Raw genomic sequence first — 23394 nt, 5'->3', positions numbered from 1 at the left:
CAAGAGAAATAATTCAAAAGTTGTCCTTTGTACGGCCTTTCAAGGAGTAAAAGTTCTCTTCTCTTAAAGGGGTACTCCGCCCCTAGACATCGTGACGTCACGGCCATGCCCCCTCTATGCAAGTCTATGGGAGGGGGCGTGACGGCCGTCACGCCCCCTCCCATAGACTTGCATCGAGGGGGCGTGGCCGTGACGTCACGATGTCTAGGGGCGGAGTACTCCTTGGATCGCTCCGTTCAGCCGAGATGGACGGACCCCCGCTATCAGACATCTTATCCCCTATCCTTTGGATAGGGGATGAGATGTTTAAGGGCCGAGGACATCTTTAAGCTACAACTAGGGGCAAAGAGTAAAAAGACCCCAAGCTGACTTCCTTTGGTTTACACCAAGGGGCTAAAAACACTAGAAAAGGCTTATAAACTGCCCTATAAATTTCCTTGGCATCATAAACACTGGCAAATAAGAAAATAAAAACATTTAGAATGTAAAAAAACCAACAAAAACAGTTGCAATACAAATTTAAAGGTAAAATTGTAATGTTTGTCCTTCTTATGGCCTTGTGAAATGTAAAAGACCCCGCGTTGGACTACAAGTCCCAGGAGGAGACATTAGGCGGCGTCTGGTGGATCCTCCAGCCCTCCTGGCTGCCTGCCCTGACATTATAACACCGGCGGATGCTTCTCACTACTGTTCCGGTCATAAAGGCAGAATACTCAGCTCTGCAGAACGTGGCTCCATTAATCCCCAACCCTCTACAGAGCCGCAGATCTGCAGCGAAAGAAAAAAAAAGGCCTTGTTGTCTGGAGAAGGTCAAGTCTGCGAGTTTAGAGGGGCGGGAGGAGCGGGCTGTAGGGGGGTCCTGAATTGTGTCCTTGCAGAGAGACGATGGCACTGCCCAAAAGGGACGTGAACAGACATTTTGGGGGGGCAGGGGCTCAAGTAGAAAAAAAAGGGCACTTGGGCTGTCTAGCAGTCTCTCTGGCAGTCACGTGACTCTGGCAGTCACGTCTGCTGAATGGGACGCTGAATTCAAAAGGGGGCTTGAGCCCCTGTCCTTTTAACGCACTTACCCTATAATGCCCTTACTGATTGGGACCCCCCAAGGAGGTCCCAACCACTAAGGGCATTATAGGGTAAGTGCGTTAAAAGGACAGGGGCTCAAGCCCCCTTTTGAATCCATGAGTGCACGTCCCTGTTGCCCAGGCTGCTGCTGGAGGAGCATTATAATAAAGCACCAGTCCTAGGATGCCTGTGTGGGGCACCGATGTAAACTACAAGGGGCGCAGATGACGGACTGGCATCCGGTTAGTAATGTGGGTATGGGGTGACTGAGCGTTGGGTTTCACCCATCAATAACAATATCAGGGCAGGTGCCCAAATTCTCATGTTGGTGACAGACTGGATGGGTCGTGTGTCTGGCATTGGCACCAAAGGCCTCGATTTACCCATAATCGTGCCAGTATAAACTAGGCTGGCTTGACCTGCAGGCATCAACGAAAAGGAAACCCCCATTGGAATTCTGCATGCCAGAATCCTCTTTTTTGGGACCGTGCCCGGCTTGTTGGATTAGGGTCGTGACTGAATATGGGTATTTGGGAAGCGGCATTCTTAGTCAGGATCCTTAGGGAGTCTGTCAGCATTAAGACTATAAGACAATAGCCTCGGACATGGTGCCAACTGAGGTTTTAAAGGAATAATGTGGGGTACAAAGAAAAAATTAAAGCTGGTCAAAGGTTCATGAACGATGATGCCCAGGATGAACAACACTGTTACTCCCCATTGTCATTAGTAGTTTATTCATCACCCAGATTGTTTAGGATGAACAATGTTCTGGCTCTCCTTTATCATTAGTAGTTTGCTATCCATTGTCATTAGTCGTTTATTTATAAACCAAGATTCCCAGGATGAACAACACTATTGCTCTTGATTCTTATTGGCAATTTATTCATGAACCATGATGCCCAGGATGTACAACACTGTTGCTTTCCATTGTCATTAGTAGCTTATCCATGATCTATGATGCCCAGGATGAACAATACTTTTGCTCCCGATGGTCATAAGAAGTTTGTGTATAAATCTTGATGCCCAGGATGAACAACACTGTTGCTCTCCATTGTCATTAGTAGTTTATTTATGAACCAAGATGCCCAGGATGAACAACACTGTTGCTTTCCATTGTCATTAGTAGTTTATTCATTAACGATGATGCCCACGATGAACAACACTGTTGCTTTCCATTGTCATTAGTAATTTATTTATGAACGATGATGCCCAGGATGAACAACACTGTTGCTTTCCATTGTCATTAGTAGTTTATTCATTAACGATGATGCCCAGGATGAACAAAGTTATTGTTCTTCTTTATCATTAGTAGTTTGTTCATGAACCATGATGCCCAAAATCAACAATGCTGTTGCTAACCATTGTCATTAGTAGTTTATTTATAAACCAAGGTGCCCAGGATGAACAACACTATTGCTCTTCATTCTTATTGGCAGTTTATTCATGAACCATGATGTCCAGGATGAACAACACTGTTGCTTTCAATTGTCATTAGTAGCTTATCCATGATCTATGATACCCAGGATGAACAACACTTTTGCTCTCGATGTTCATAAGAAGTTTGTGTATAAATCATGATGCCCAGGATGAACAACACTGTTGCTCTCCATAGTCATTAGTAGTTTATTTATGAACCAAGATGCTCAGGATGAACAACACTGGTTATCTGCATTGTCATTGGCAGTTTATTAATGAACAATGATGCCCAGGATGAACAACACTGTTTCTTTCCATTGTCATGAGTAGTTTATTCATGAACTATGATGCCCAGGATGAACAACACTTTTGCTCTTGATAGTCATAAGAAGTTTGTGTATAAACCATGATGCCCAGGATGAACAACCCTGTTGCTCTCCATGGTTATTAGTAGTTTATTTATGAACCAAAATGCCCAGAATGGACAACACTGTTTCTCTACATTGTCATTGGCAGTTTATTCATGAACTATGATGCCCAGGATGAACAACATGGTTCCTTTCCTTCGTCATTAGTAGTTTATTCATGAATCACGTTGCTTAGGATGAGCATGATTTTTGATCATGATGAAGGATGCTAGTGATCCCTGTATAGCAGTGTTTCCCAACCAGGGTGCCTCCAGCTGTTGCAAAACTACTACTCCCAGCATGCCCGGAAAGCCTTTGGCTGTCCGGGCATGCTGGGAGCTGTAGTTTTGCAACAGCTGGAGGCACCCCGGTTGGGAACCACTGCTGTATAGCCTACTCCCCTTGTGCAATTTAAAGTATGTGAATTAAATTCCAGATCTACAGCGAAGACTGACACCTGCACAGATAGACCTGCAGAAGACAGGGGGCGCTGTGACGGCTGCTCATAGTAATCTTCCCCCAGCATGTGTCACCCATACAGGAGATCTGCATAAGTCGGGGCTGATATTTCCAGGTCATTTGTTAGATTTTTCGGAGGAAGTGCAGGGATTACATCAATAATGGATCGTACCATAATAAATCACGCAATTATACAATCGTGACCTTTATTTCCCGGCATTTATATAATGGTACTGCCCATGCGATCATCATAATTTATCGGCTTTCCGCGTCTTATACATGATCTGTCAGGACCGCGCTCTTGGCAAACATGTCGCTCCATAATGGGACCGAATTTACAGCAACTACGGTTGTGCTGCCAATACACACCTCTCTATGGGGGGCTACGGAATTCTCAGGGGGTCTCAGGGTGGGCAGATGCCTCACAGTGTGGTAGCTGAAGCCTAACACTCAGCTTTCCCAGAAGCAGAAGAAACCTATTGGGTATCTATTAGAGAATAGCACATCTGCTCTTCTATTGTTGCATAACTGGACTGATTTACCAATCAGACATTAGGAAAGCTGGGTGATGTCCAATGTGGAAGCTGAAATGGCGGCCTTATTGGTTGTCATCCAGCTTTCCCAGAAACATATAGAACCTATTTGACATATAAACTGTGTCATAAGACAGGAGCACATATCCTGCTCATATATCATTGCATAAATAAGCTGACACCAGGAAAGCTGGGTGACAATATATAAGCTGAAAATTGTGGCTATATATAGTTTGTCATACAACTTTCCTGCATTTCAGAATGGCAGTTCTGCCTTGTTATACAGCAATGTATCTGCTCGTCCTGTATCATTACTCAGCTTGGTGGATAATATACTCAGGCTCTTAGAAACCATGTTGGTTATTACCCAGCTTTCCCAGAAACAGATAAAATCCAATGGACATCTGACTGACAGTGATATATATGGCTTCTGCTGTTAGATCAGTGTTTCCCAACCGGGATGCCTCCAGCTGTGGCAAAACTACAACTCCCAGCATGCCTGGACAGACAGTCAACTGCTGGAGGCACCCCGGTTGGGGAACACTGTGTTAGATTGTTGTAAGTGGCTTATTCATTTCATATGACTAGATGACATTTAATGTTGAATCTGAAATTGTGACTATATTGTTGGTTACTCAGCTTTCCTAAACTTCTGAATGGCACTTCTATTTTCTTATGGACTGATATATTGCCTCATCTGATAATGTGACCCAGATAAGGAAATATATGTTGGTTGGTTTTAGGAAAGCTGGGTGACATCCAATGTGGAGGCTGAAATGGTGGCCATATTGGTTGTCACCCAGCTTTCCTTGAAAGACATAATCCGACAGACATAACTAAGTTATATCCTATGTGGAGGCTGAAATGGTGGCAATATAGATCGTTACTCAGCTTTCCAGAAACAATTTAGATATGAGATAGATAGATATGAGATAGATAGATATGAGATAGATAGATAGATAGATATGAGATAGATGGATAGATAGATAGATATGAGATCGATAGATATGAGAGAGAGAGATATGAGATAGATAGATATATAGATATGAGATAGATAGATAGATATGAGATAGATAGATAGATATGAGATCGATAGATATGAGATAGATAGATAGATAGATAGATATGAGAGAGAGATATGAGATAGATAGGTAGATATGAGATCGATAGATAGATATGAGATAGGTAGATATGAGATCGATAGATAGATATGAGATAGATAGATAGATAGACAGATAGATATGAGATAGATAGATATGAGATAGATAAAGATAGATAGATACGAGATAGATAGATATGAGATAGATAGATATGAGATCGATAGATAGATAGATAGATATGAGATAGATAGATATGAGATAGATATAGATAGATAGATATGAGATAGATAGATATGAGATCGATAGATATGAGATAGATATAGATAGATAGATACGAGATAGATAGATATGAGATAGATAGATATGAGATCGATAGATAGATAGATATGAGATAGATAGATATGAGATAGATAGATATGAGATAGATAGATAGATATGAGATAGATAGATATGAGATCGATAGATATGAGATCGATAGATATGAGATAGATAGATATGAGAGAGATAGATATGAGATAGATAGATATGAGAGAGATATGAGAGAGATAGATAGATAGATATGAGATAGATAGATATGAGAGATAGATAGATATGAGATCGATAGATATGAGATCGATAGATATGAGATCGATAGATATGAGATAGATAGATATGAGAGAGATAGATATGAGATAGATAGATATGAGAGAGATATGAGAGAGATAGATAGATAGATAGATATGAGATAGATAGATATGAGAGATAGATAGATATGAGAGATAGATAGATATGAGATCGATAGATATGAGATCGATAGATATGAGATCGATAGATATGAGATAGATAGATATGAGATCGATAGATATGAGATAGATAGATGGATATGAGATAGATAGATATGAGATAGATAGATAAATATGAGACGGATAGATATGAGATAGATAGATAGATAGATATGAGATAGATATGAGATAGATAGATATGAGATCGATAGATATGAGATAGATAGATATGAGATCGATAGATATGAGATAGATAGATAGATATGAGATAGATAGATATGAGATAGATAGATAAATATGAGACGGATAGATATGAGATAGATAGATAGATAGATATGAGATAGATATGAGATAGATAGATATGAGATCGATAGATATGAGATGGATAGATATGAGATAGATATGAGATAGATAGATATGAGACAGATAGATGTGAGATAGATAGATATGAGATAGATATTAGATAGATAGATATGAGACAGATAGATATGAGATAGATAGATGTGACTTTTATTAGCAGTACTGCTGCAATTTTACCACCATTTTCTGAAATCGTTATACCATTATTTGCATTGCGATTGTGGGAGTATGTAATCCTGATAAATTGCAGTATTTTCACAGCAAATTTGGAAAATAGCGGTAAAATTGGGCCTCAACTGAACACAGCCTTTGTAAAGCCATAATGATGACCCAATTGGTTGTCACCCATCTTTCCCAGAAACTCAAGGGCTCATTTTTCCTAGGGTTTCTTTTTGGGTCCTTGGTGAAGCCGCAGCGTCTCTGAGTTCAAGGTTTCATCCATCCATGTGATGTTCTCCAGGTTGCAATGACCCAGGCGGCATCTCAGCCCTGACAAGGAGTCTGGATAATGGCTGTGTATTATTCATGCGGCTGCTGTTATCGCTGAGGAACGTAATAACACATAATGGGTTTTTGAGGATCTTTTGGTTCATACTGGGGATCTGAGGTTTGGGGGGGGGGGGTTCATTCTTCAGCTTCTCGGTCTGCTCTACTTCTGCAGAGATTGAAAGCTATAGGACTTGTAGTTCCACAAGTCATCAGGTTCACCCCTTTTTGAGCCCAACACTGACTGTGATTCCAAGTCGTGGACACTGACCTTATAAGTCCTGAGCCATATATATATACGTTTTATTTAACCAATACCCCTTCTGTATGAAAAAAAAAAAATGTAAAGCAGCTCTCGTCCTCTCCGGTAGACGTCTGCATGAAAGACCATGAGTGCTGGCCAATAGATAGATCCACCAATAACGTAAAGAATAATTCATCAGCGCGGCTCTGGCAAAAAAAATCCATCTTCTTTATTAAATAAGTCTATATAAAAACATATATATATATATATATATATATATATATATATATATACACAGTCCACACAACATAAAAACACAGCGCATCAGGCCTGACACGTTTTAGTCTTATGGCCTTAATCATAGACTATCATGCTAATGCGCTGTGTTTTTATGTTGTGTGGACTGTAGAGGAAGAAATACACACTATTTCTGACCATTACCGCCCACTTCTTTAAGGTGTGTGTTACACTCCCAAAACATTTGTGTCCATCCCGCCCACTCCCGCTAACATTTGTGCCATTTCATCAGCCCCTTGTGCCTTTTCATCACCCCCTTGTACCATTTCTTAATCCCCTATGTGCCATTTCATCACCTCTGTGACAGTTCATCAAGCCCCTTGTGCCATTTTATCACTCCCTTGGGCCTTTTTATTACCCCCATGCCATTTAATTACCCCCTAGTACCATGTCATCACCCCCTTGTACCGTTTCATCAAACCCCCCCCCCAGCCATTTTATCACCCTCTTGTGCCATTTCATCATCCCGTGGCCCATTTCACTCTCCTTGTGCCATTTTATCACTCCCTTGTGCCCATCATCATACTATAGCACCATTTCATGGCCCATGTGCCATTTTATCACCCCCTTGTGCCCTTCATCATACCATAGTACCATTTCATGGCCCGTGTGCCATTTCATCAACCCCTTGTACCGTTTCATCACCCCCCCCCCCCCCAAGCCATTTCATCATCCTCTTGCGCCATTTCATCATCCCGTGGGCCATTTCACTCTCCTTGTGACATTTTATCACCCCCTTGTGCCATTTTATTACCTCCTTGTACCATTTCACTATCCCCACATGCCATTTTATCAATCCCTTGTTTCATTTCCTCACCCCCCTCAACCCCCCCCCCCAGCCATTTTATCACCCTCTTGTGCCATTTCATCATCCCGTGGGCCATTTCACTCTCCTTGTGGCATTTTATCACTCCCTTGTGCCCTTCATCATACTATAGTACCATATAATTACCCTCTTGTGCCATTTCAGCACCTTCTTGTTTCATTTCTTAACCCCCCTTGTGCCATATCATTACCCTCTTCTGCCATTTCACAAGCCGCTTGTGCTATTTTCTCATTCCTTTTTCCATTTCATCACCCTCTTGTGACGTTTTATCAGCCGCTTGACCTATTTTATCACCCCTTATGCCATTTCATCAGCCCTCTGTGGCACTTCAGAGGTTGGCGGGATTGGGCAGAATTTTGCAGGTTCGGCTGTATGTTCTGTGACTGCCCGACACAACCTTATTCCCACCTGCGGCCCACGAGTATTTTTTTTATTGGGTCCCGCGGGATCCCAATCCCCATGCAGGGCTCAGCTCCATACTGCTGAGATATGGTTCCATAGAAATCACCCGCTTTCCTTTTTTGCATTGTGAGGACTGGGTAAGAGCGGGGAGAGGGAGAATATAGAAATCATTAGTGTTGAGCGGCATAGGCCATATTCGAATTCGCGAATATTCGCGAATAAATGGACGAATATTCGTCATATATTCGCGAATATTCGCATATTCGTTATGTTCTCGTTTTATTTTCGCGTATGCGAAAATACGCGTATGCGAAAATTAGCATATGTGGAAATTCGCATATGCGAAAATTAGCATATGCTAATTTTCGCATATGCGAATTTCCGCACGCCAGTCTCACACAGTAGTATTACAGCTTTCTTTACACCACACAAGCTGGAAGCAGAGAGGGGTGATCACTGTGATGTGTACTGTGAAGAAAAAAAAAAAAAACGAATATTCGTAATTACGAATATATAGCGCTATATTCGCGAAATTCGCGAATTCGCGAATATGCGATATTCGCGAATAATATTCGAATTGCGAATATTCGCGAGCAACACTAGAAATCATTAGATGACGGATTAGGCGGGTACCAGGTTCTTAAAAGGATTGTGTCTGAATCCTCTATTGATCAGGCTGATGAGGGCAGGTGGACGGGGGAGGGAACCAGAGGACGCTCGGGTCAGGACTCATTATTCCACCCAGAGGAAGGAGAAACAAGTTCAAAGCATCGCCTTGCTTAGCTGCACTGTCACGTCTCTGATAAATATCTCACCGGGGAGGCGCTCCAGCAAACTTTGCCCATCCATTTTCGCGGGGCTCTGTCATTAGAACGGAGATTTTCAGCAGTCCTTTAATTATGTAAAGTGTAATGACGAGCGACATGTCCGCGAGAGCGTTTATACACGGATGAGATCAGCGCAGCTACATCACTGCAGCACTCTCATAATGTTACGTCTAAATGTCCTTTCCTGTTGCCACTAAATTTTTTTTTTTATGGCCCATGAGGAGGCCTCAATTTTTGATCTCAGCAAGCCATCAAAAAACATCTTCCATCTCCATTGACTGCTGTTTTTGGAAAGAAGAATTGCACCTGCAACAGTGACTGCTGTTTCCTGACCCGTACAGCCAGCTGGAGAGCAAGTGATGGCTGTCCGGGCATGCTGGGAGTTGTAGTTTTGCTGGAGGGCCACAATTTGGCAATTTGCTAGTATTGCCTTCAAGTGTCCTTTTATCCTTTCAATTGCTATTAAATTTCTTAAAGGGGTTATCCGGGAATCGAAAGACAGAGCTTATTTCTTTTAAAAAACGCTTCCTGTTTGTCTCCAGGTTGGGTGTGGTGTTACAACTTGGCTCCTTTCATTTCAATGGAACTGAGCTGCAGAACCACACCCAACCTGGAGACAGACAGGGAGCTGTTTTTGAAAGAAATAAACTCTGTTTTTCGATTCCTGGATAACCCCTTTAATATGGTCCCGGACGAGCCCCCTTTTTTAGATCCTAATGCAATTCAGCGAAAACATCAGAATTGCACCTGCTACAGTGGTCACTGTTTCCTAACCCTTTCAGCAGTGTTTTTAAAAAAAAGAGTGCATCCAGCTGTTGCAAAACTACAACTCCCAGCATGCGGCTGTCCGGGCATGCTGGGGGTTGTATTTTTGCAACAGCTGGAGGCACACCGTTTGGAAAACACCACCTTACAGCTAGCTGGAGAGCATGCTTCTATATCAGTGGTCTCCAAACTGTGGACCTACAGTTGTTGCAGAACTACAACTCCCAGCAAGCAGTTAGAGAAGGGAAGAGAGCCCGAGGACCTGGCTGTCCCGGTATGCTGGGAGTTATAGTTTTTCAACAGATAAGCTCCACAGTTTGGAGACCACTGTTCTATATGAATTTAGCATTTTGGTAGTGTTGCCACTAAATATACTTTTGATTGCTATTTCATTTCTTATTACGGTCCCGGACGAGCCCTCACTTTTCGTTCTAAATGAAGTTCAACAAAAACATCTCCCATTTCCCATTACTGCTTTATTAGGGTAAAGGGAGATGGGAGGTATTGAAATGTCCTATCAATAGCTATTACATTAATTATTATGGTCCCGTTCGAGCACCCATTTTTAATTGTAATGCAGCTCAGCAAATCATCAGAAACCTCTCCCGAACCCTTTTACTGCAGTTTCAGGATAGCAGAATTGCACCTGCTACATTGGTCAGTGTTTCCTAAACCTTACAGCTAGCTGGAGAGTATGCTTGTATATGAATTCAGCATTTTGGTAGTGTTGCCAACAAAGGTCTATACAACTGCTATTAAAGTTCTTATTATGGTCCCGGACAAACCCCCAGCTGTAGGTCTTGATGCAGCTCAACAAATCATCAGAAATGTCTCCAGTCCCTACTTACTGATGTTTAAGGAAACCAGAATTGCACCTGCTACAGTACTCACTGTTTCCTAACCCCTAAGGTACCTAAAGCGCATACTTCTATACAGGGCTGGTGCAAGGATTTTTGCCACCCTAAGCAGAAGCTAATTTTGCCACCCCTTGACCCACCCATTAGCTCCACCCTTTGACACGACAGGTGGGGGGACACAAACAACAACAAAAAAAAACCCTGCTCATGTAATTACCATACTACTGGGGTGACACACTGTAACAAACCTCATCCTCATGTAATCACCTTACTACTGGGGGTGACACACTGTAAGTGTTTTGCTAGATGGGCAGGTGCTTCGCATGCTGGCAAACTTTATTGTTGCGGGCAGCGCGACGCCCCCATAAAGAGTTTGCTCTAGGCGGCTGCCTATTTTGCCTATACGCAGAGCCGGCCCTGCTTCTATATGAATTCAGCGTTTTGATAGTGCTACCACTGAATGTCCTTTCGAATGCTATTACATATCTTATTATGGTCCCGGACGAGCCCCCAGTTTTAGATCTTAATGCAGCTCAGTAAATCATGAGAGACGTCTCCCGTCCCTATTTATTGATGCTTTAGGAAAGCAGAATTGCACCTGCTATAGTGGTCACAGTTTCCTAACCCCTAAGGTACCTAGAGTGCATACGTCTTTATGAATTCAGAATTTTAATAGTGTTGCCAGCGAATGTCCTTTCGATTTCTATTACATTTGTTATTGTAGTCCCGGATGAGCCCCTACACTTAGATCTTAATGCAGCTCAGCAAATCATCAGAGACTTCTCTCATTCCTATGTCACGCTCCTTCAAGAAAATCTATGTGGATTACAACGTATGCTTGTACACTGATGTGTTCAGGTGGTCTACAACATGACGTGTGGGTATGGTGGGTGACCGTACAATGAGGGAACAGTAGTCAATGTATCTGAATGGTAGTGAGAGCAATGAGGTTGGTCGTAGAAAACAATGTAACCAGTGTTGGTTTCCCAGGGTGATTATACAATACTGTTGTAGTAAGCTATATAACTTTTGGTTATGGTGGGTTGCTGTACAACTCGGAAAAAGACTCATATGGAGGATGTTTGCACAATGGGGAAGTGCAAGTCAATAAGCGTTGGAACTATCGGCTGATATGAAGAGATTGTAGTACGCAATATGGGAGATTTATCAAAACCTGTCCAGAGGAAAAGCCCTATTTTTCACATGAAATGTGACAGAATCGGTGATGGAGACTATGAATAGAGCCCCCACCAACATTATTCTGCAAGCAGTATACAACATAATGACCTGTAGATGTAGCAGAGCTGAATCTGCAAACCACATGCTATGGCAATGAGTTCTGCTTTGGAAAATGTGATGGTGGAACTGTTGGTGTGGGAGGTTGGTTGTACAGTTGGGAGCCATGTTTGTTTTGGAAGAGTACAATGAGAACATATGACAATGTAAGTGTTGACTATGAATGGTGAACATACACTTAGTCATTGTAGGAATAGTCAGTGTAACTAAGTTATGGAGCAAGGAACAATGGAGCTGTACAATTTGGGACCAAAAGACAATGTAATGGTTGGGTATGGAGGAAGATTATTGTTCAATGAGATCTGACAATGTAACTATGGCCAGTGGAGGGTGGTCATACCATGGAGAGATCAATGTTATTTAGTTATGTAACATGTTACAATAGAATTGTTGGTTAGACATGGTCGGTTCTACAATTTGGGAGCAGTAGATGGTTATGAAGGATGATTGTACAATGAGAGAACTTGTGGTCTTTTTGGTTACATATGGTTGCTTGTACTATTTGGAAGCAGTGTTCCTCAATATAACTTCGATATAAATGGACAGGGTTGGTGCAAGAATTTCTGTCTACACAGGTGAGGGTGCATTTTGGTGGACAGGTAAGTAGATAGTGCTGGTAGGTAGGTAAATATAATGCAGGAAGATAGGTAGATAGTGCCATTAGGTAGGTGTTGGTAGATAGGGCCAACAGGTAGGTATAATGCAGGTCGATAGTGTTGGTAGGTAGATAGATAGTGCCATAGTGCCACTAGGTAGGTAGTGGCGGTAGGTAGATAAAGCATGTGAATAATGCTGGTAGGTAGGAAGATTTGTAGGTTATCTCTCACCACCCCCCCCAAATAGAAATCCCAACTACCTTTCCCTCCACTCCTGTGCTAACACCAGGGCCTCCTCTCTGGCAGGACTTCTCCACAGCGCTGCACTGCTATCTGCTTACCCTGCATGCCGCACATCATGATGCCATCGCGTGGCATGCAGGGTAAGCAGAGCGTCTCTTCGGTACAGTACTGGAGCAGGGATTCATGTTCGGTACAGTACTGAGTGGAAATGCTTACATGGGGTGGGGGGGGGGGGCAGCGCCTGCGATTCAAGTCCCCTGTAAGTGGCTGAGAATTCAGATATTTCCACACCTCCCCTTGCCAATGGCGCCCTAAGGCAGCTGCCTTAGCTACCTAATGGTTTCACCGGCCCTGATAATGAAACAGTCGGCTGTACCATTTGGGACCAGAAGACAGTGTAGTGGTTGGGTAATGGAGGAAAATTGTACATCTGACACTTGAACTATTGACTTTGGCAGGTGGTCAAACAGTTGGGTTGTAGTAGGTTTAGTCATTGTAACTTATAGTTATGTACAGTGTTACAACGGAACGGTTGGTCATTGATGATCAGTTGTATAAATATGGGAGCACTAGACAATGTAACCGTTCATTAGGGAGGACGATTGTACAATTGGAGAACATCTGGCTTAAGGATTGACAGTGTATGTCTGGGTTACTAATGGTGGACGGTTGTATAGACCAAGCTGGAGACCAGTGTTTTCCAGAGTGTTTAAGTTGTTGCAAAACTACAACTCCCAGCTTGGCCGGACAGCCAATGGCTGTCCGGGCAAGCTGGGAGTTGTAGTTTTGCAACAGCTAAAGACACACAGTCAACACTTACACAGTCCACTACAATCTCAATGTAAAACACTGTTGTAGACAATGAGTTGTACAAGGAATGACTGTGTGGAGTATTTAATTTCTGCTTATGGCAGGTGGCGGCATGGTGAGGGACCAGCGAGCCCACCCGTAATGGTGTAGCTGTATAATGAGGGATCGGCGGAGACAATGTCATATTTGATTTCATACTGTGATTGTATTATGAGGAATAGTCAAGCTGTTATATAAAGCGGCCGTACAATATGACTATTGCATAATCGGGTGGCTGCTTTAGAACATATAGCTAATACATTGTAGTAAAAGGGGGGGGGGGGTTCATGAGGAAACTCGCAACTTTCATGCAGGCAACATTTTCTGTCTTGTCTTTGTCTATCCGCTGAATAGACCTGTATAAGGAGGTTTTATAGGCAGCGTGCCTTTGTGTGCCGTCGTTGCCGCCGCAGTAGAAGGAGAGGTATAATTCAGTTTGTGTTCTGGTGCACAGCCCCGCCGTCATTGGCTGCGTAGGATCGTGGAGGCTCTGACGGCTGTGAAGGGGTTAAGCGGTGTAATGCTATAAAATATTCCGGTTTACAGCCCTTAATTAGCTAACATCACCTCTGGCACCGGGATAAGATGAATTAGGAGATTGTGAGCTATGGTGGTGCCGCCGTTGGATGAGCGCATCTCGCTTTGCCTAGCACCTGAAAGAGGAGAAGCGTTGGAGGTGTGGGGCTGGGGAATATTTGCAATGCCGCATGTTGGATGAAATATATCAAGGCCTTGACAGCGGCGCAGCTGAGACGGGAGTGAGACGTGATTGACACCTGGGGCACAAAGAGAACAATGGTTCCTAGGTTTTTTTCTGAAGCAGAAAGGTAATGTTAGGAGCGCCGGTTGTAGGCAGAAGGAGCAGGCTTTAGATGTGTGCCATAAGTAAGAGGGGAGTCGGCGTTAGGGGAAGGTCAGGATAAATGATGGTGGAAAGAAAGCAGGATGCTGGTGCTAATTAGGATGGAGGACTACCGGGGAGATGGGCATCTCTTGGGAGAGGCTTGGATTGTTGGCTGTCAGAGAAGTCTCTTGTGGGGTGGCTTCAGGTGTATATGGGCACTAGGCCAGCAGACAAGCTAAACCCTCTACTTGAGAACACCAGGTCATCAAGACTATCGACCCAGGACACCAGAGAGGTCAATCACCTCCTTTTCTTATTTATGGATGATTCTTTAGAAGGAATATTAATAGAGTAGATATGGTTCAAACTTACAACTAAGGCCGATTTCACTGAACACAATATAGACATAGTTTGTATCCGTAATACAGATACAAAAAAATCACTATTCCTGGCAAACCGTGGGTCTAATAACCCAATATTGCAGCATTATAGGGATCCGTGGGTCATTAGACTATCTGCCAGGCTGGGACTTTTTTAGTAAGCAGAAAGGTAATGTTAGGAGCGCCGGTTGTACGCAGAAGGAGCAGACTTGATGTGGGCCATAAGAAAGAGGGGGGGGTGAGCATCAGGAGGAGGTCAGGATAAATGATGGTGGAAAGGAAGCAGGATGCCAGTGCTTATTAGGAGCAGAGGACTGCCAAGGAGATGGGCATCTCTTGGGAGAGGCTTGGATTGTCGGCTGTCAGAGAAGTCTCTTGTAGGGTGGTTCCAGGTGTATATGGGCACTAGGCCAGCAGTCAAGCTAGGTCCTCTGCTTGGATATTACGCCAAGCTATCTTCTGCTCATAGTCAATCCTCCAAGGTTTGATGCTCGATGTTTGGTTTATAGACCCAGGACACTAGTGAGGTCAATCACCTTCTGTTCTTTGTTACGGACACATTTTTTTTAGAAAGAATGTCCATAAAGTAGCTATAGTCCAAGTTTACAACTAAGGCCGATTTTACGTGTACGGAATATAGACAGATTTGTTATCCATGTTACGGATACAAAATATCACAATTCCTGGTAAACCCTGGGTCTAAGAAAAGAAAATGACAGCATTATAGCAATCTTTGGGTCATTGGATCAGCAGTCGGGCTGGGACTTTTTTAAGAAGCAGAAAGGTAATGTTAGGAGCGTCGGTTGTACACAGAAGGAGCAGACTTTATATGTGTGCCATAAGAAAGAGGAGGGTCAGCATCAGGGGAAGGTCAGGATAAATGATGGTGGAAAGGAAACAGGATGCCGGTGCTTATTAGGAGCGGAGGACTACCATGGATTGTCAGCCCATATACCCCTGGAGTATGGTGGCTCCTGGGGTACATGGGCAGTCAGCCAGCGGTTAAAGGGGTACTCCAGTGGAAAACATTTTTTTTTTCAATCAACTGGTGCCAGAAAGTTAAACAGATTTGTTAATTACTTATATTAAAAAATCTTTACCTTTCCAGTATGTTTTAGCAGCTGTATGCTACAGAGGAAATTCTTTTCTTTTTGAATTTCTTTTTTTTCTTGTCCACAGTGCTCTCTGCTGACACCTGATGCCCGTATCAGGAACTGTCCAGAGCAGGAGAAAATCCCCATAGCAAACCTATGCTGTTTGGACAGTTCCTGATACGGACATCAGGTGTCAGCAGAGAGCTCTGTGGACAAGACAAAAAAGAAATTAAAAAAGAAAAGAATTTCCTCTGTAGCATACAGCTGCTAAAAAGTACTGGAAGGGTAAAGATTTTTAATAGAAGTCATTTACAATTCTGTTTAACTTTCTAGCACCAGTTGATTAAAAAAAAATGTTTTCCCCCTGAGTACCCCTTTAAGCTAAGCCTTCTGCTTGGGCACAAGGGTCATAAAGACTATGAATAATACGCCAAGCTATCTTCTGCTTATAGTTAATTAGGTCCTCCAGGGTTTGATGGTTGATGTTTGGTTTATAGACTCAGGACACCAGCGAGGTCAATCACCTATTATTCTTGGGTACGGATAATTTCTTGAGAAAGAATATCCATACAGTAGATGTAGACCAAAGTGACAACTAAGAACGTACTATAGACAGATTTTTGTATCCGTATTACGGATACAAAATACCACAATTCCTGGCAAACCGTAGGTCTAATAACCCAAAATGACAACATTATAGGGATCTTTGGGTCATTGGACCAGCGGTCAGGCTAGGCTTTTTTTCCTTGGAAGAAAGGTAATTTTAGGCTGGATTCACACCACGTTTTTGCAATACAGTTCCCATATCAGGTTTTTGGATAAAAAAACGGATTCCTCAGAACCGGACTAAACTGTATGAAAACGTGTGTACAAATTTTAACCTGTATATAGTTTGAAAAGTAATGTCCGGTTACATCCGTTTTTTAAGAAAAAAAAAATGTATACGTTTTTAACTTTTCACTCTATTATGAATAAAGTTTCACTTGTTTGATTGAAATTCCCTAGAAAAAAAACTGTGCAAAGTCAAAAACCGTATGATGCAAACCAGATGGAACCGTACGCACATACAGTTCTGTACGGTTCCCATTGACTCCCAAGTTAAAATAACCCTATACGGTTAAAATACGTTTTTTCAACCGGAAAAAAAAGTTAAATAAACGTATGGTTTAAAAAACGGAGACAACCTTACACATTATGATTAATACGGCTTTGAATGGAAAGTCTATGGGCACGGTTTTCTCTCCCCTTTTTTTTTTTTTTAAAAGAAACCGTATGGCAAAACCGTATTGAAAAATCATGGTGTGAACCCGCCCTTAGGAGCGTCTGTTCTACAGTCTGTTGTGTCAGGACTACCAGGGAGATGGGCATCTCTTCAGAAAGACATGTCGGCTATCAGAGTAGGGTGGCTCCAGGGGTATATGCGGCTATCAGAGTAGGGTGGTTCCAGGGGTATATGCGGCTATCAGAGTAGGGTGGTTCCAGGGGTATATGCGGCTATCAGAGTAGGGTGGCTCCAGGGTTAAATGGGCAGGCTAAGCTAAGCTTTCTGCTTGGGCACAAGGGCCATAAAGACTATGGGGGAGACTTATCAAAACCTGTCCAGAGGAAAAGTTACTGAGTTGCCCATAGCAACCAATCAGATCGCTTCTTTCATTTTTGAAAAGGCCTCTGCAAAATGAAAGCAGCCATCTGATTGGTTGCTATGGGCAACTCAACAACTTTTCCTCTGTCCAAGTTTTGATAAATCTCCGCCTATGGATATTATGCCAAGCTATCTTCTGCTCATAGTCATTCCGCTCCTCCAGGGTTTGATGGTCGATGTTTGGTTTATAGACCCAGGACACCAGCGAGGTCAATCACCTTCTATTCTTGGTTATGGATGATTTTTTGAGGTAAAAAATGTCCATAAAGTTAGATATAGTCCAAATTTACAACTAAGGTCGGTTACGTGTGAATGTAATATAGACAGATTTTGTGTATTAGTATAACCGATACAAAATATTGCAATTCCCTGCAAAACTGTGGGTCTAATAACCCAAAATGACAGTATTATAGGGACCTGTATTCATAATACAGACGCAAAAATACATGCGTGTTACGCTTCACCTTAAATGGGCACTGTCAGATACAAAAACTTTTGATATGTTGTAAAGCATGTATAACCAATAGGTTTTGCAATTGCTTTCATTAGAACATTTTCAGTATTTCAGTATGAAAAATCCAGTCAAACAACTGCCCCCCCTGCCTGCTTGGATACATACCAGTCCTGTTGTGTCCATGCGTCATGGACACACTTCCTTGATTGACAGCTGTGAGCACAGGACTCACACCTGGAGGAAAAATCCTCCCACTGTCAGCTTGTGTCCCACTACTGTCAGTGAGGACAAGCTGGGAGTTGTAGTTTTGCTAATGCTAGGGGAGATGTGAGCAGACAGCCTACTGAGGGAGGGGGCGGAGACCTGCACAGTGAGGCCACGCCCCCTCCCTTTGAGAGGAATTCAGACTAGTGAGCTAAATGAAATGTGTAATAAAAAAATAAAGGTGCTAGACACATCAAAATTAGATGTACATGGTCAGGATTAAGACTAAGGCCAGCACCTGGCCGAAACGCGTCACTTCCGACTTGTACCTGTTGTTTCTGGGCGTGATGTGAAATAAACCTGCACATTTTTGATCTGCATCTGAGCTGGATTTTTCTTCATTTCTTCATGGTCAGGATTAGGTACTGAGTGATATATAAAAAAAAAACATTTTTTGTTGGATCTGACGGGTACGCTTTAAATCAATAAGCTAACAAGGTGTAGCGCATTTCGGGATCCCAGAAGTGGACAATATTTCGTTGTATTTTTTATTGTAGCGCGTCACCATTGCCACAAAATCCTACGGTGGAAAAAACGGGGGCGGAAATTCCGGTCATTTGCATGTTCTTCCAGTGCTAGGACCCCTCTGAAATGCGCCGTCTCCATAGGCACAGATGTATTTCCATAGGCACCTTGATCATTGTTTCTGCAGACACGGAAATCGGGATTTCTGCGGCGGATGTTTCAGCCGCGCAAATTATACCATGTGTATAGTGCAGCAGAATCCCATTGCAGTCAATGGGACTCTGCTGCAGCGTTATTTCCGAGCAGAATATATCCACGTAATTCTGCTCAGAAATTCTACCGTGTGAACATAGCCTTAATGGGGCTCCACCGATCCACTAGAGCAGTGTTTCCCAACCAGCGTGCCACAAGCTGTTGCAAAACTACAACTCCCAGCGTGAGGGCATGTCCGGGCATGCTGGGAGTTGTAGTTTTGCAACAGCTGGAGGCATGCTGGTTGGGAAACACTGCACTAGAGCAATGAACTGTGATGTAAGTCTCTGTTCACATTTCTGCTGTGGTAGATGTTTTTGTCGTTTTGAAGGGAAAATGGCGCAGCATGCAGCCCTATTTTTCTCATCAAATATGACAGAATCGCTGATGGGGACTATGAATAGAGCCAGCGACAATCTTATATTGACTTGAAGACGTAGCAGAGCTGAATTTGCAGAGCACATTATATAACAAGGACTTACGCCGCGACAAACTCAGCTGTGCTACCTCTATATGGCGAATGTGATGTCATCGCTCTTTGGGGCCCAGGTGTAGCTTTTGCCCAGGGCCTAAGAAAATCCTCTTGAAAAACAAAACCCAATGACCGCTCGCTCGAACGAAAGGTTTTATCTATCGGTTTCTATGGTGAGGAAGGGTGAAGGAGATGAGGGTTTTTGTTGTGCGCAAGGTCATTACAGAAGTGAATGGAGGGGGATTAATCGTGTAAAACAAGCAGCCATCACGCCTTTGTGTTTCGTGTCTCGGACCCGCACAGCCCTGAAGGTTACGAGGTGACGAGCGAAACGCGGAGACACCGCAAACTGCCAAAACAGCTCCATCTCCATCCATCCTCATCAAAAAAGAAAAAGAAAAAACGGATCTAAATCCTGTCACCATATGTCTCTGAATGTGCATTAGGGGAACTGGAGCCTGCGGGGGAGAAGGAGTCGTATAAGAGACGGGGGTATCCGAAAATGGAGAGGCGGAGAAATTGGCACAGGGACGTACAACGGCATAAAACGTGGGGTTAAGGTAGCATTTCCCAACCGGGGTGCCTCCAGCTGTTGCAAAACTACAATTGGAAGCCGAAGGCTGTCCGTGCATGCTGGCAGTTGTAGTTTTGCAACCCTGGTTGGGTCGGACCTCCAGAAGACAGCGAAAGGGTTAAGTCCCAAACAATGGTGGTGATTATATTAAAAAAAATATATAAATAAATAAATTAGTTTCAAAGGACAACATTTTTTGATTTTTGTTTTAAATACATTATATGGTACCAGAACAGATCGGCGATCGCTATGTATGAGGTAAATTTTTGTAACAAAAAAGAAAAACAAACGCTGTAAAAAAAAATTTTACCTCAGAAATTACAACAGATTGCTATGCATGAGGTACATTTTTGTAACAAAAAAAAAGGAAAACGAAAAACAAACGCTGTAAAAATTTATTTTACCTCAGAAATTAGAACAGGTCGCTATGTATGAGGTAAATTTTTGTAACAAAGGAAAGAAAAACAAGAAAACAAACGCTGTAAAAATTTATTTTACCTCAGAAATTAGATTTGTCTGTAAATCAGGTATCAAGGCGGTACGTGTTGTACAGCAGTCACCAGATTTGACTTGATATGCGGGCATGCTAGGTAGTTGTAGGTTTGTAACAGCTGGAGACACCCCGATTGGGAAACACTGGGTTAAGGGAAGATCTTTTGTGTTGTTGTGGTCGGACCTCCAGAGGAAATCGAAGGGTTAAGTCAATAATTATTTTGTATAATCTTTCAAACAAGGGTGTCGATTATTAAAAATATATATACCGTATATTTCAAAGTTAAAATTTTTTTTAATTTTTTTATTTTACATGAATAATATGATACCAGAACAGATCATTATGTATGAGGTACATTTTTGTACATAAAAAAACAAAAAAAAAACTAAAAACGCTATAGTTGTAGGTTTGCAACAGCCGGAGGCACCCCGGCTGGGAAACACTGGGTTAAGGGAAGATCTTTTGTATTGTAGTGGTTGGAGCTACAGAGGAAATCGAAGGGTTAGGTCAATAATTATTTAGTATTATCTTTCAAACAATGGCGGCGATTACCGTATATTAACCAAAAAAATAGTTTGAAAGTAAAAAATTTTTAAATGTATAGAATGGTACGAGAACTGATCGCCATGTATGAGGTAACATTTTTTGTAAAAAAAAAAAATGAAATGCTGTAAAAATTAAATTTACCTCAGAAATAAAAAATTTCTGTAAATCCTGTATCAAGCCTGTGCGTGTAGTTCAGCAGTTGCCATAGTTGACGTCATATGCGCTAAAATTGTGCCGTGCCACAAATTTTTAAAACAAATAGCAGTTGACGCGGTTCATCAACAACTACGGCGATCGATATGGCGGCAATTTTCAGATTCTTACTGGTTGTGGTGGAATTACTGACAATTTTCCGTCCATGCTAATTATGATAATACATACTGACCAGTCGTAAATCGCATCTCTTTGGCGTCCTACGAATAGGGGACAACCATTAATGGTAGAAGATCTGTAATGGTCGCCATATTGGCCGTCACTTAACTTTCTCAAAAGAAGATGCGTTATTTTGTGTGTTTGTGTTGGCCATAACAACCATTCAGGTTGCAGCTTTCACTTTATGTGGAAGCTGGAATCTTGATCGGTTGCTATGGAATTAGAGGCCTATTGCCTGGTGCAGCACACAAGATGGCGGCTTGCTAGCGGTGCAGCTGATACTTAATGTATTTTGCCCGGACCTCTCCAAATGGATATCTGGCGAGACACTGATTTACGTCAAGGCAAAATGTCACCTCCAAATTGTCCCTGGTATAAGACCACTGAAGCAAGGTGTACGATGAATTGGTATATGCAAATGTACCCTATAATTATGCAAATTAGCCTATCCATTTGGAAATGGCGCATTACCCTACTAACTGGCGGATTCACTTTTCACCGGTTTGAGCAGTCAGTCCTCCATACTGGATCCCCCCATTCCAAAAATCAAAAAGTTAAAGCTCTCGTAACGTACATAATAATTCCCCATCAGAATTTTTCCGTTATCGTCATTCCTTATGGCAGTGTTTTCCAAGCAAGGTGCCTCCAGCTGTTGCACAACTACAACTCCCAGCATGTCAGTTGTAGTTTTGCAACAGCTGGAGGCACCCTGCTACGGGAACACTGCCTTATGGAGACTTACTGACCTCCCTAGCGGTGGTTACTAACCTATGAATCTCCATCTGTTGTGAAACTACAACTCCCAGCATGCTCTGGAGCAGTTAGGGCTTACTGAGAGTTGTAGTTTAGGGCCACAAGTTTAGGGGGAGCCATAATGAGTAATCTTTCAGCCGTACTGTTTGGTAAGCAGAGGACAGAGCCTTTTCGAGGTGTTGCTTAGCAACTGTGATCACACTGTGTGGGTGACAACAATAGCTGCCAGTATAGGAGTGCGGGATTCTGGGTATTTATTTAATTTAATAAGTCTTTAAAGGGGGCCCCTCTGGTTCCCCTCAAGCATCTGAATTTTGAATTTTGTTGGATCAAATCTTCCCATCTATGGCTGCTTTTTATCTATAAAATTCTCTGCTAACCAATCGGGGTTCAGCTTTCATTATCTAATGTGACCTGGAAACAAAAGATTCTGGTTGCCACGGGAAACAAGGCCCCCTTTGTCAATCCTAACTAATCTATGGGTTTTCAATAAGCCCCTTGACAAACCAACCAATATCCCAATATTAGAAATGCCGGTCGGGCACAATTTCCCCATCTAAAGACAGATTTTTAACTCCCCGTCAACCAATCCGAGTTATTTCCTAACCTGTTCCGAAACGTGATCCCTGGTTGCTATGGGCAACAGGACCAATTTTTGCCTTGTCCGTGCCTGTAAAACATTTGGTCCAAATTAGTTCCATGAGTTTACAATAAGCCTCTTTACCAGCCATCACTCCCAGGGGTCAAGTCCTGGAAAAAAAAAAAGTATGGGAACTCACCCAAGATTTCCACTCAGGGGCTGGTACGGCAAATGGAAACGGTGTTCCTGCTGTGTAAAAAAGTGCAGGAACTCAGTTCCCACGCGTTCCTGCAGGACTTGAGCCCTGATCACTCCACTGTTGAATGCCGGTCTGATCAAAATTCCCCATCTATGGACACATTGGGGGAGATTTGATCAAAACCTGTGTAGAGGAAGAGTGGTGCAGTTGCCCATAGCAACCAA

General features: G+C 42.6%; 1 protein-coding gene across 4 annotated transcripts in view; it reads left to right on the top strand.

Moving 5' to 3' along the window:
• RAI1 (retinoic acid induced 1) overlaps nucleotides 1–23394 on the top strand; it is a 208810-nt gene that overhangs the window by 101484 nt on the left and 83932 nt on the right. The window contains exon 1 of one of the 4 annotated variants that reach the window (XM_056534107.1): nucleotides 17877–17996. The exons of the other annotated variants lie outside the window; for them this stretch is intronic. The gene's annotated coding sequence lies outside the window, so the exon portion shown is untranslated. Of the gene's footprint in view, nucleotides 1–17876; nucleotides 17997–23394 lie in introns of those variants that run through there. 4 annotated transcript variants of the gene reach the window in all.

The sequence above is a fragment of the Hyla sarda genome, chromosome 8 (genome assembly GCF_029499605.1).
Source record: "Hyla sarda isolate aHylSar1 chromosome 8, aHylSar1.hap1, whole genome shotgun sequence".
Taxonomy (NCBI): Eukaryota; Metazoa; Chordata; class Amphibia; order Anura; family Hylidae; genus Hyla; species Hyla sarda.
Note: the sequence above shows the minus strand (reverse complement) of the source record. Positions and strands in the feature narration are given on the sequence as shown.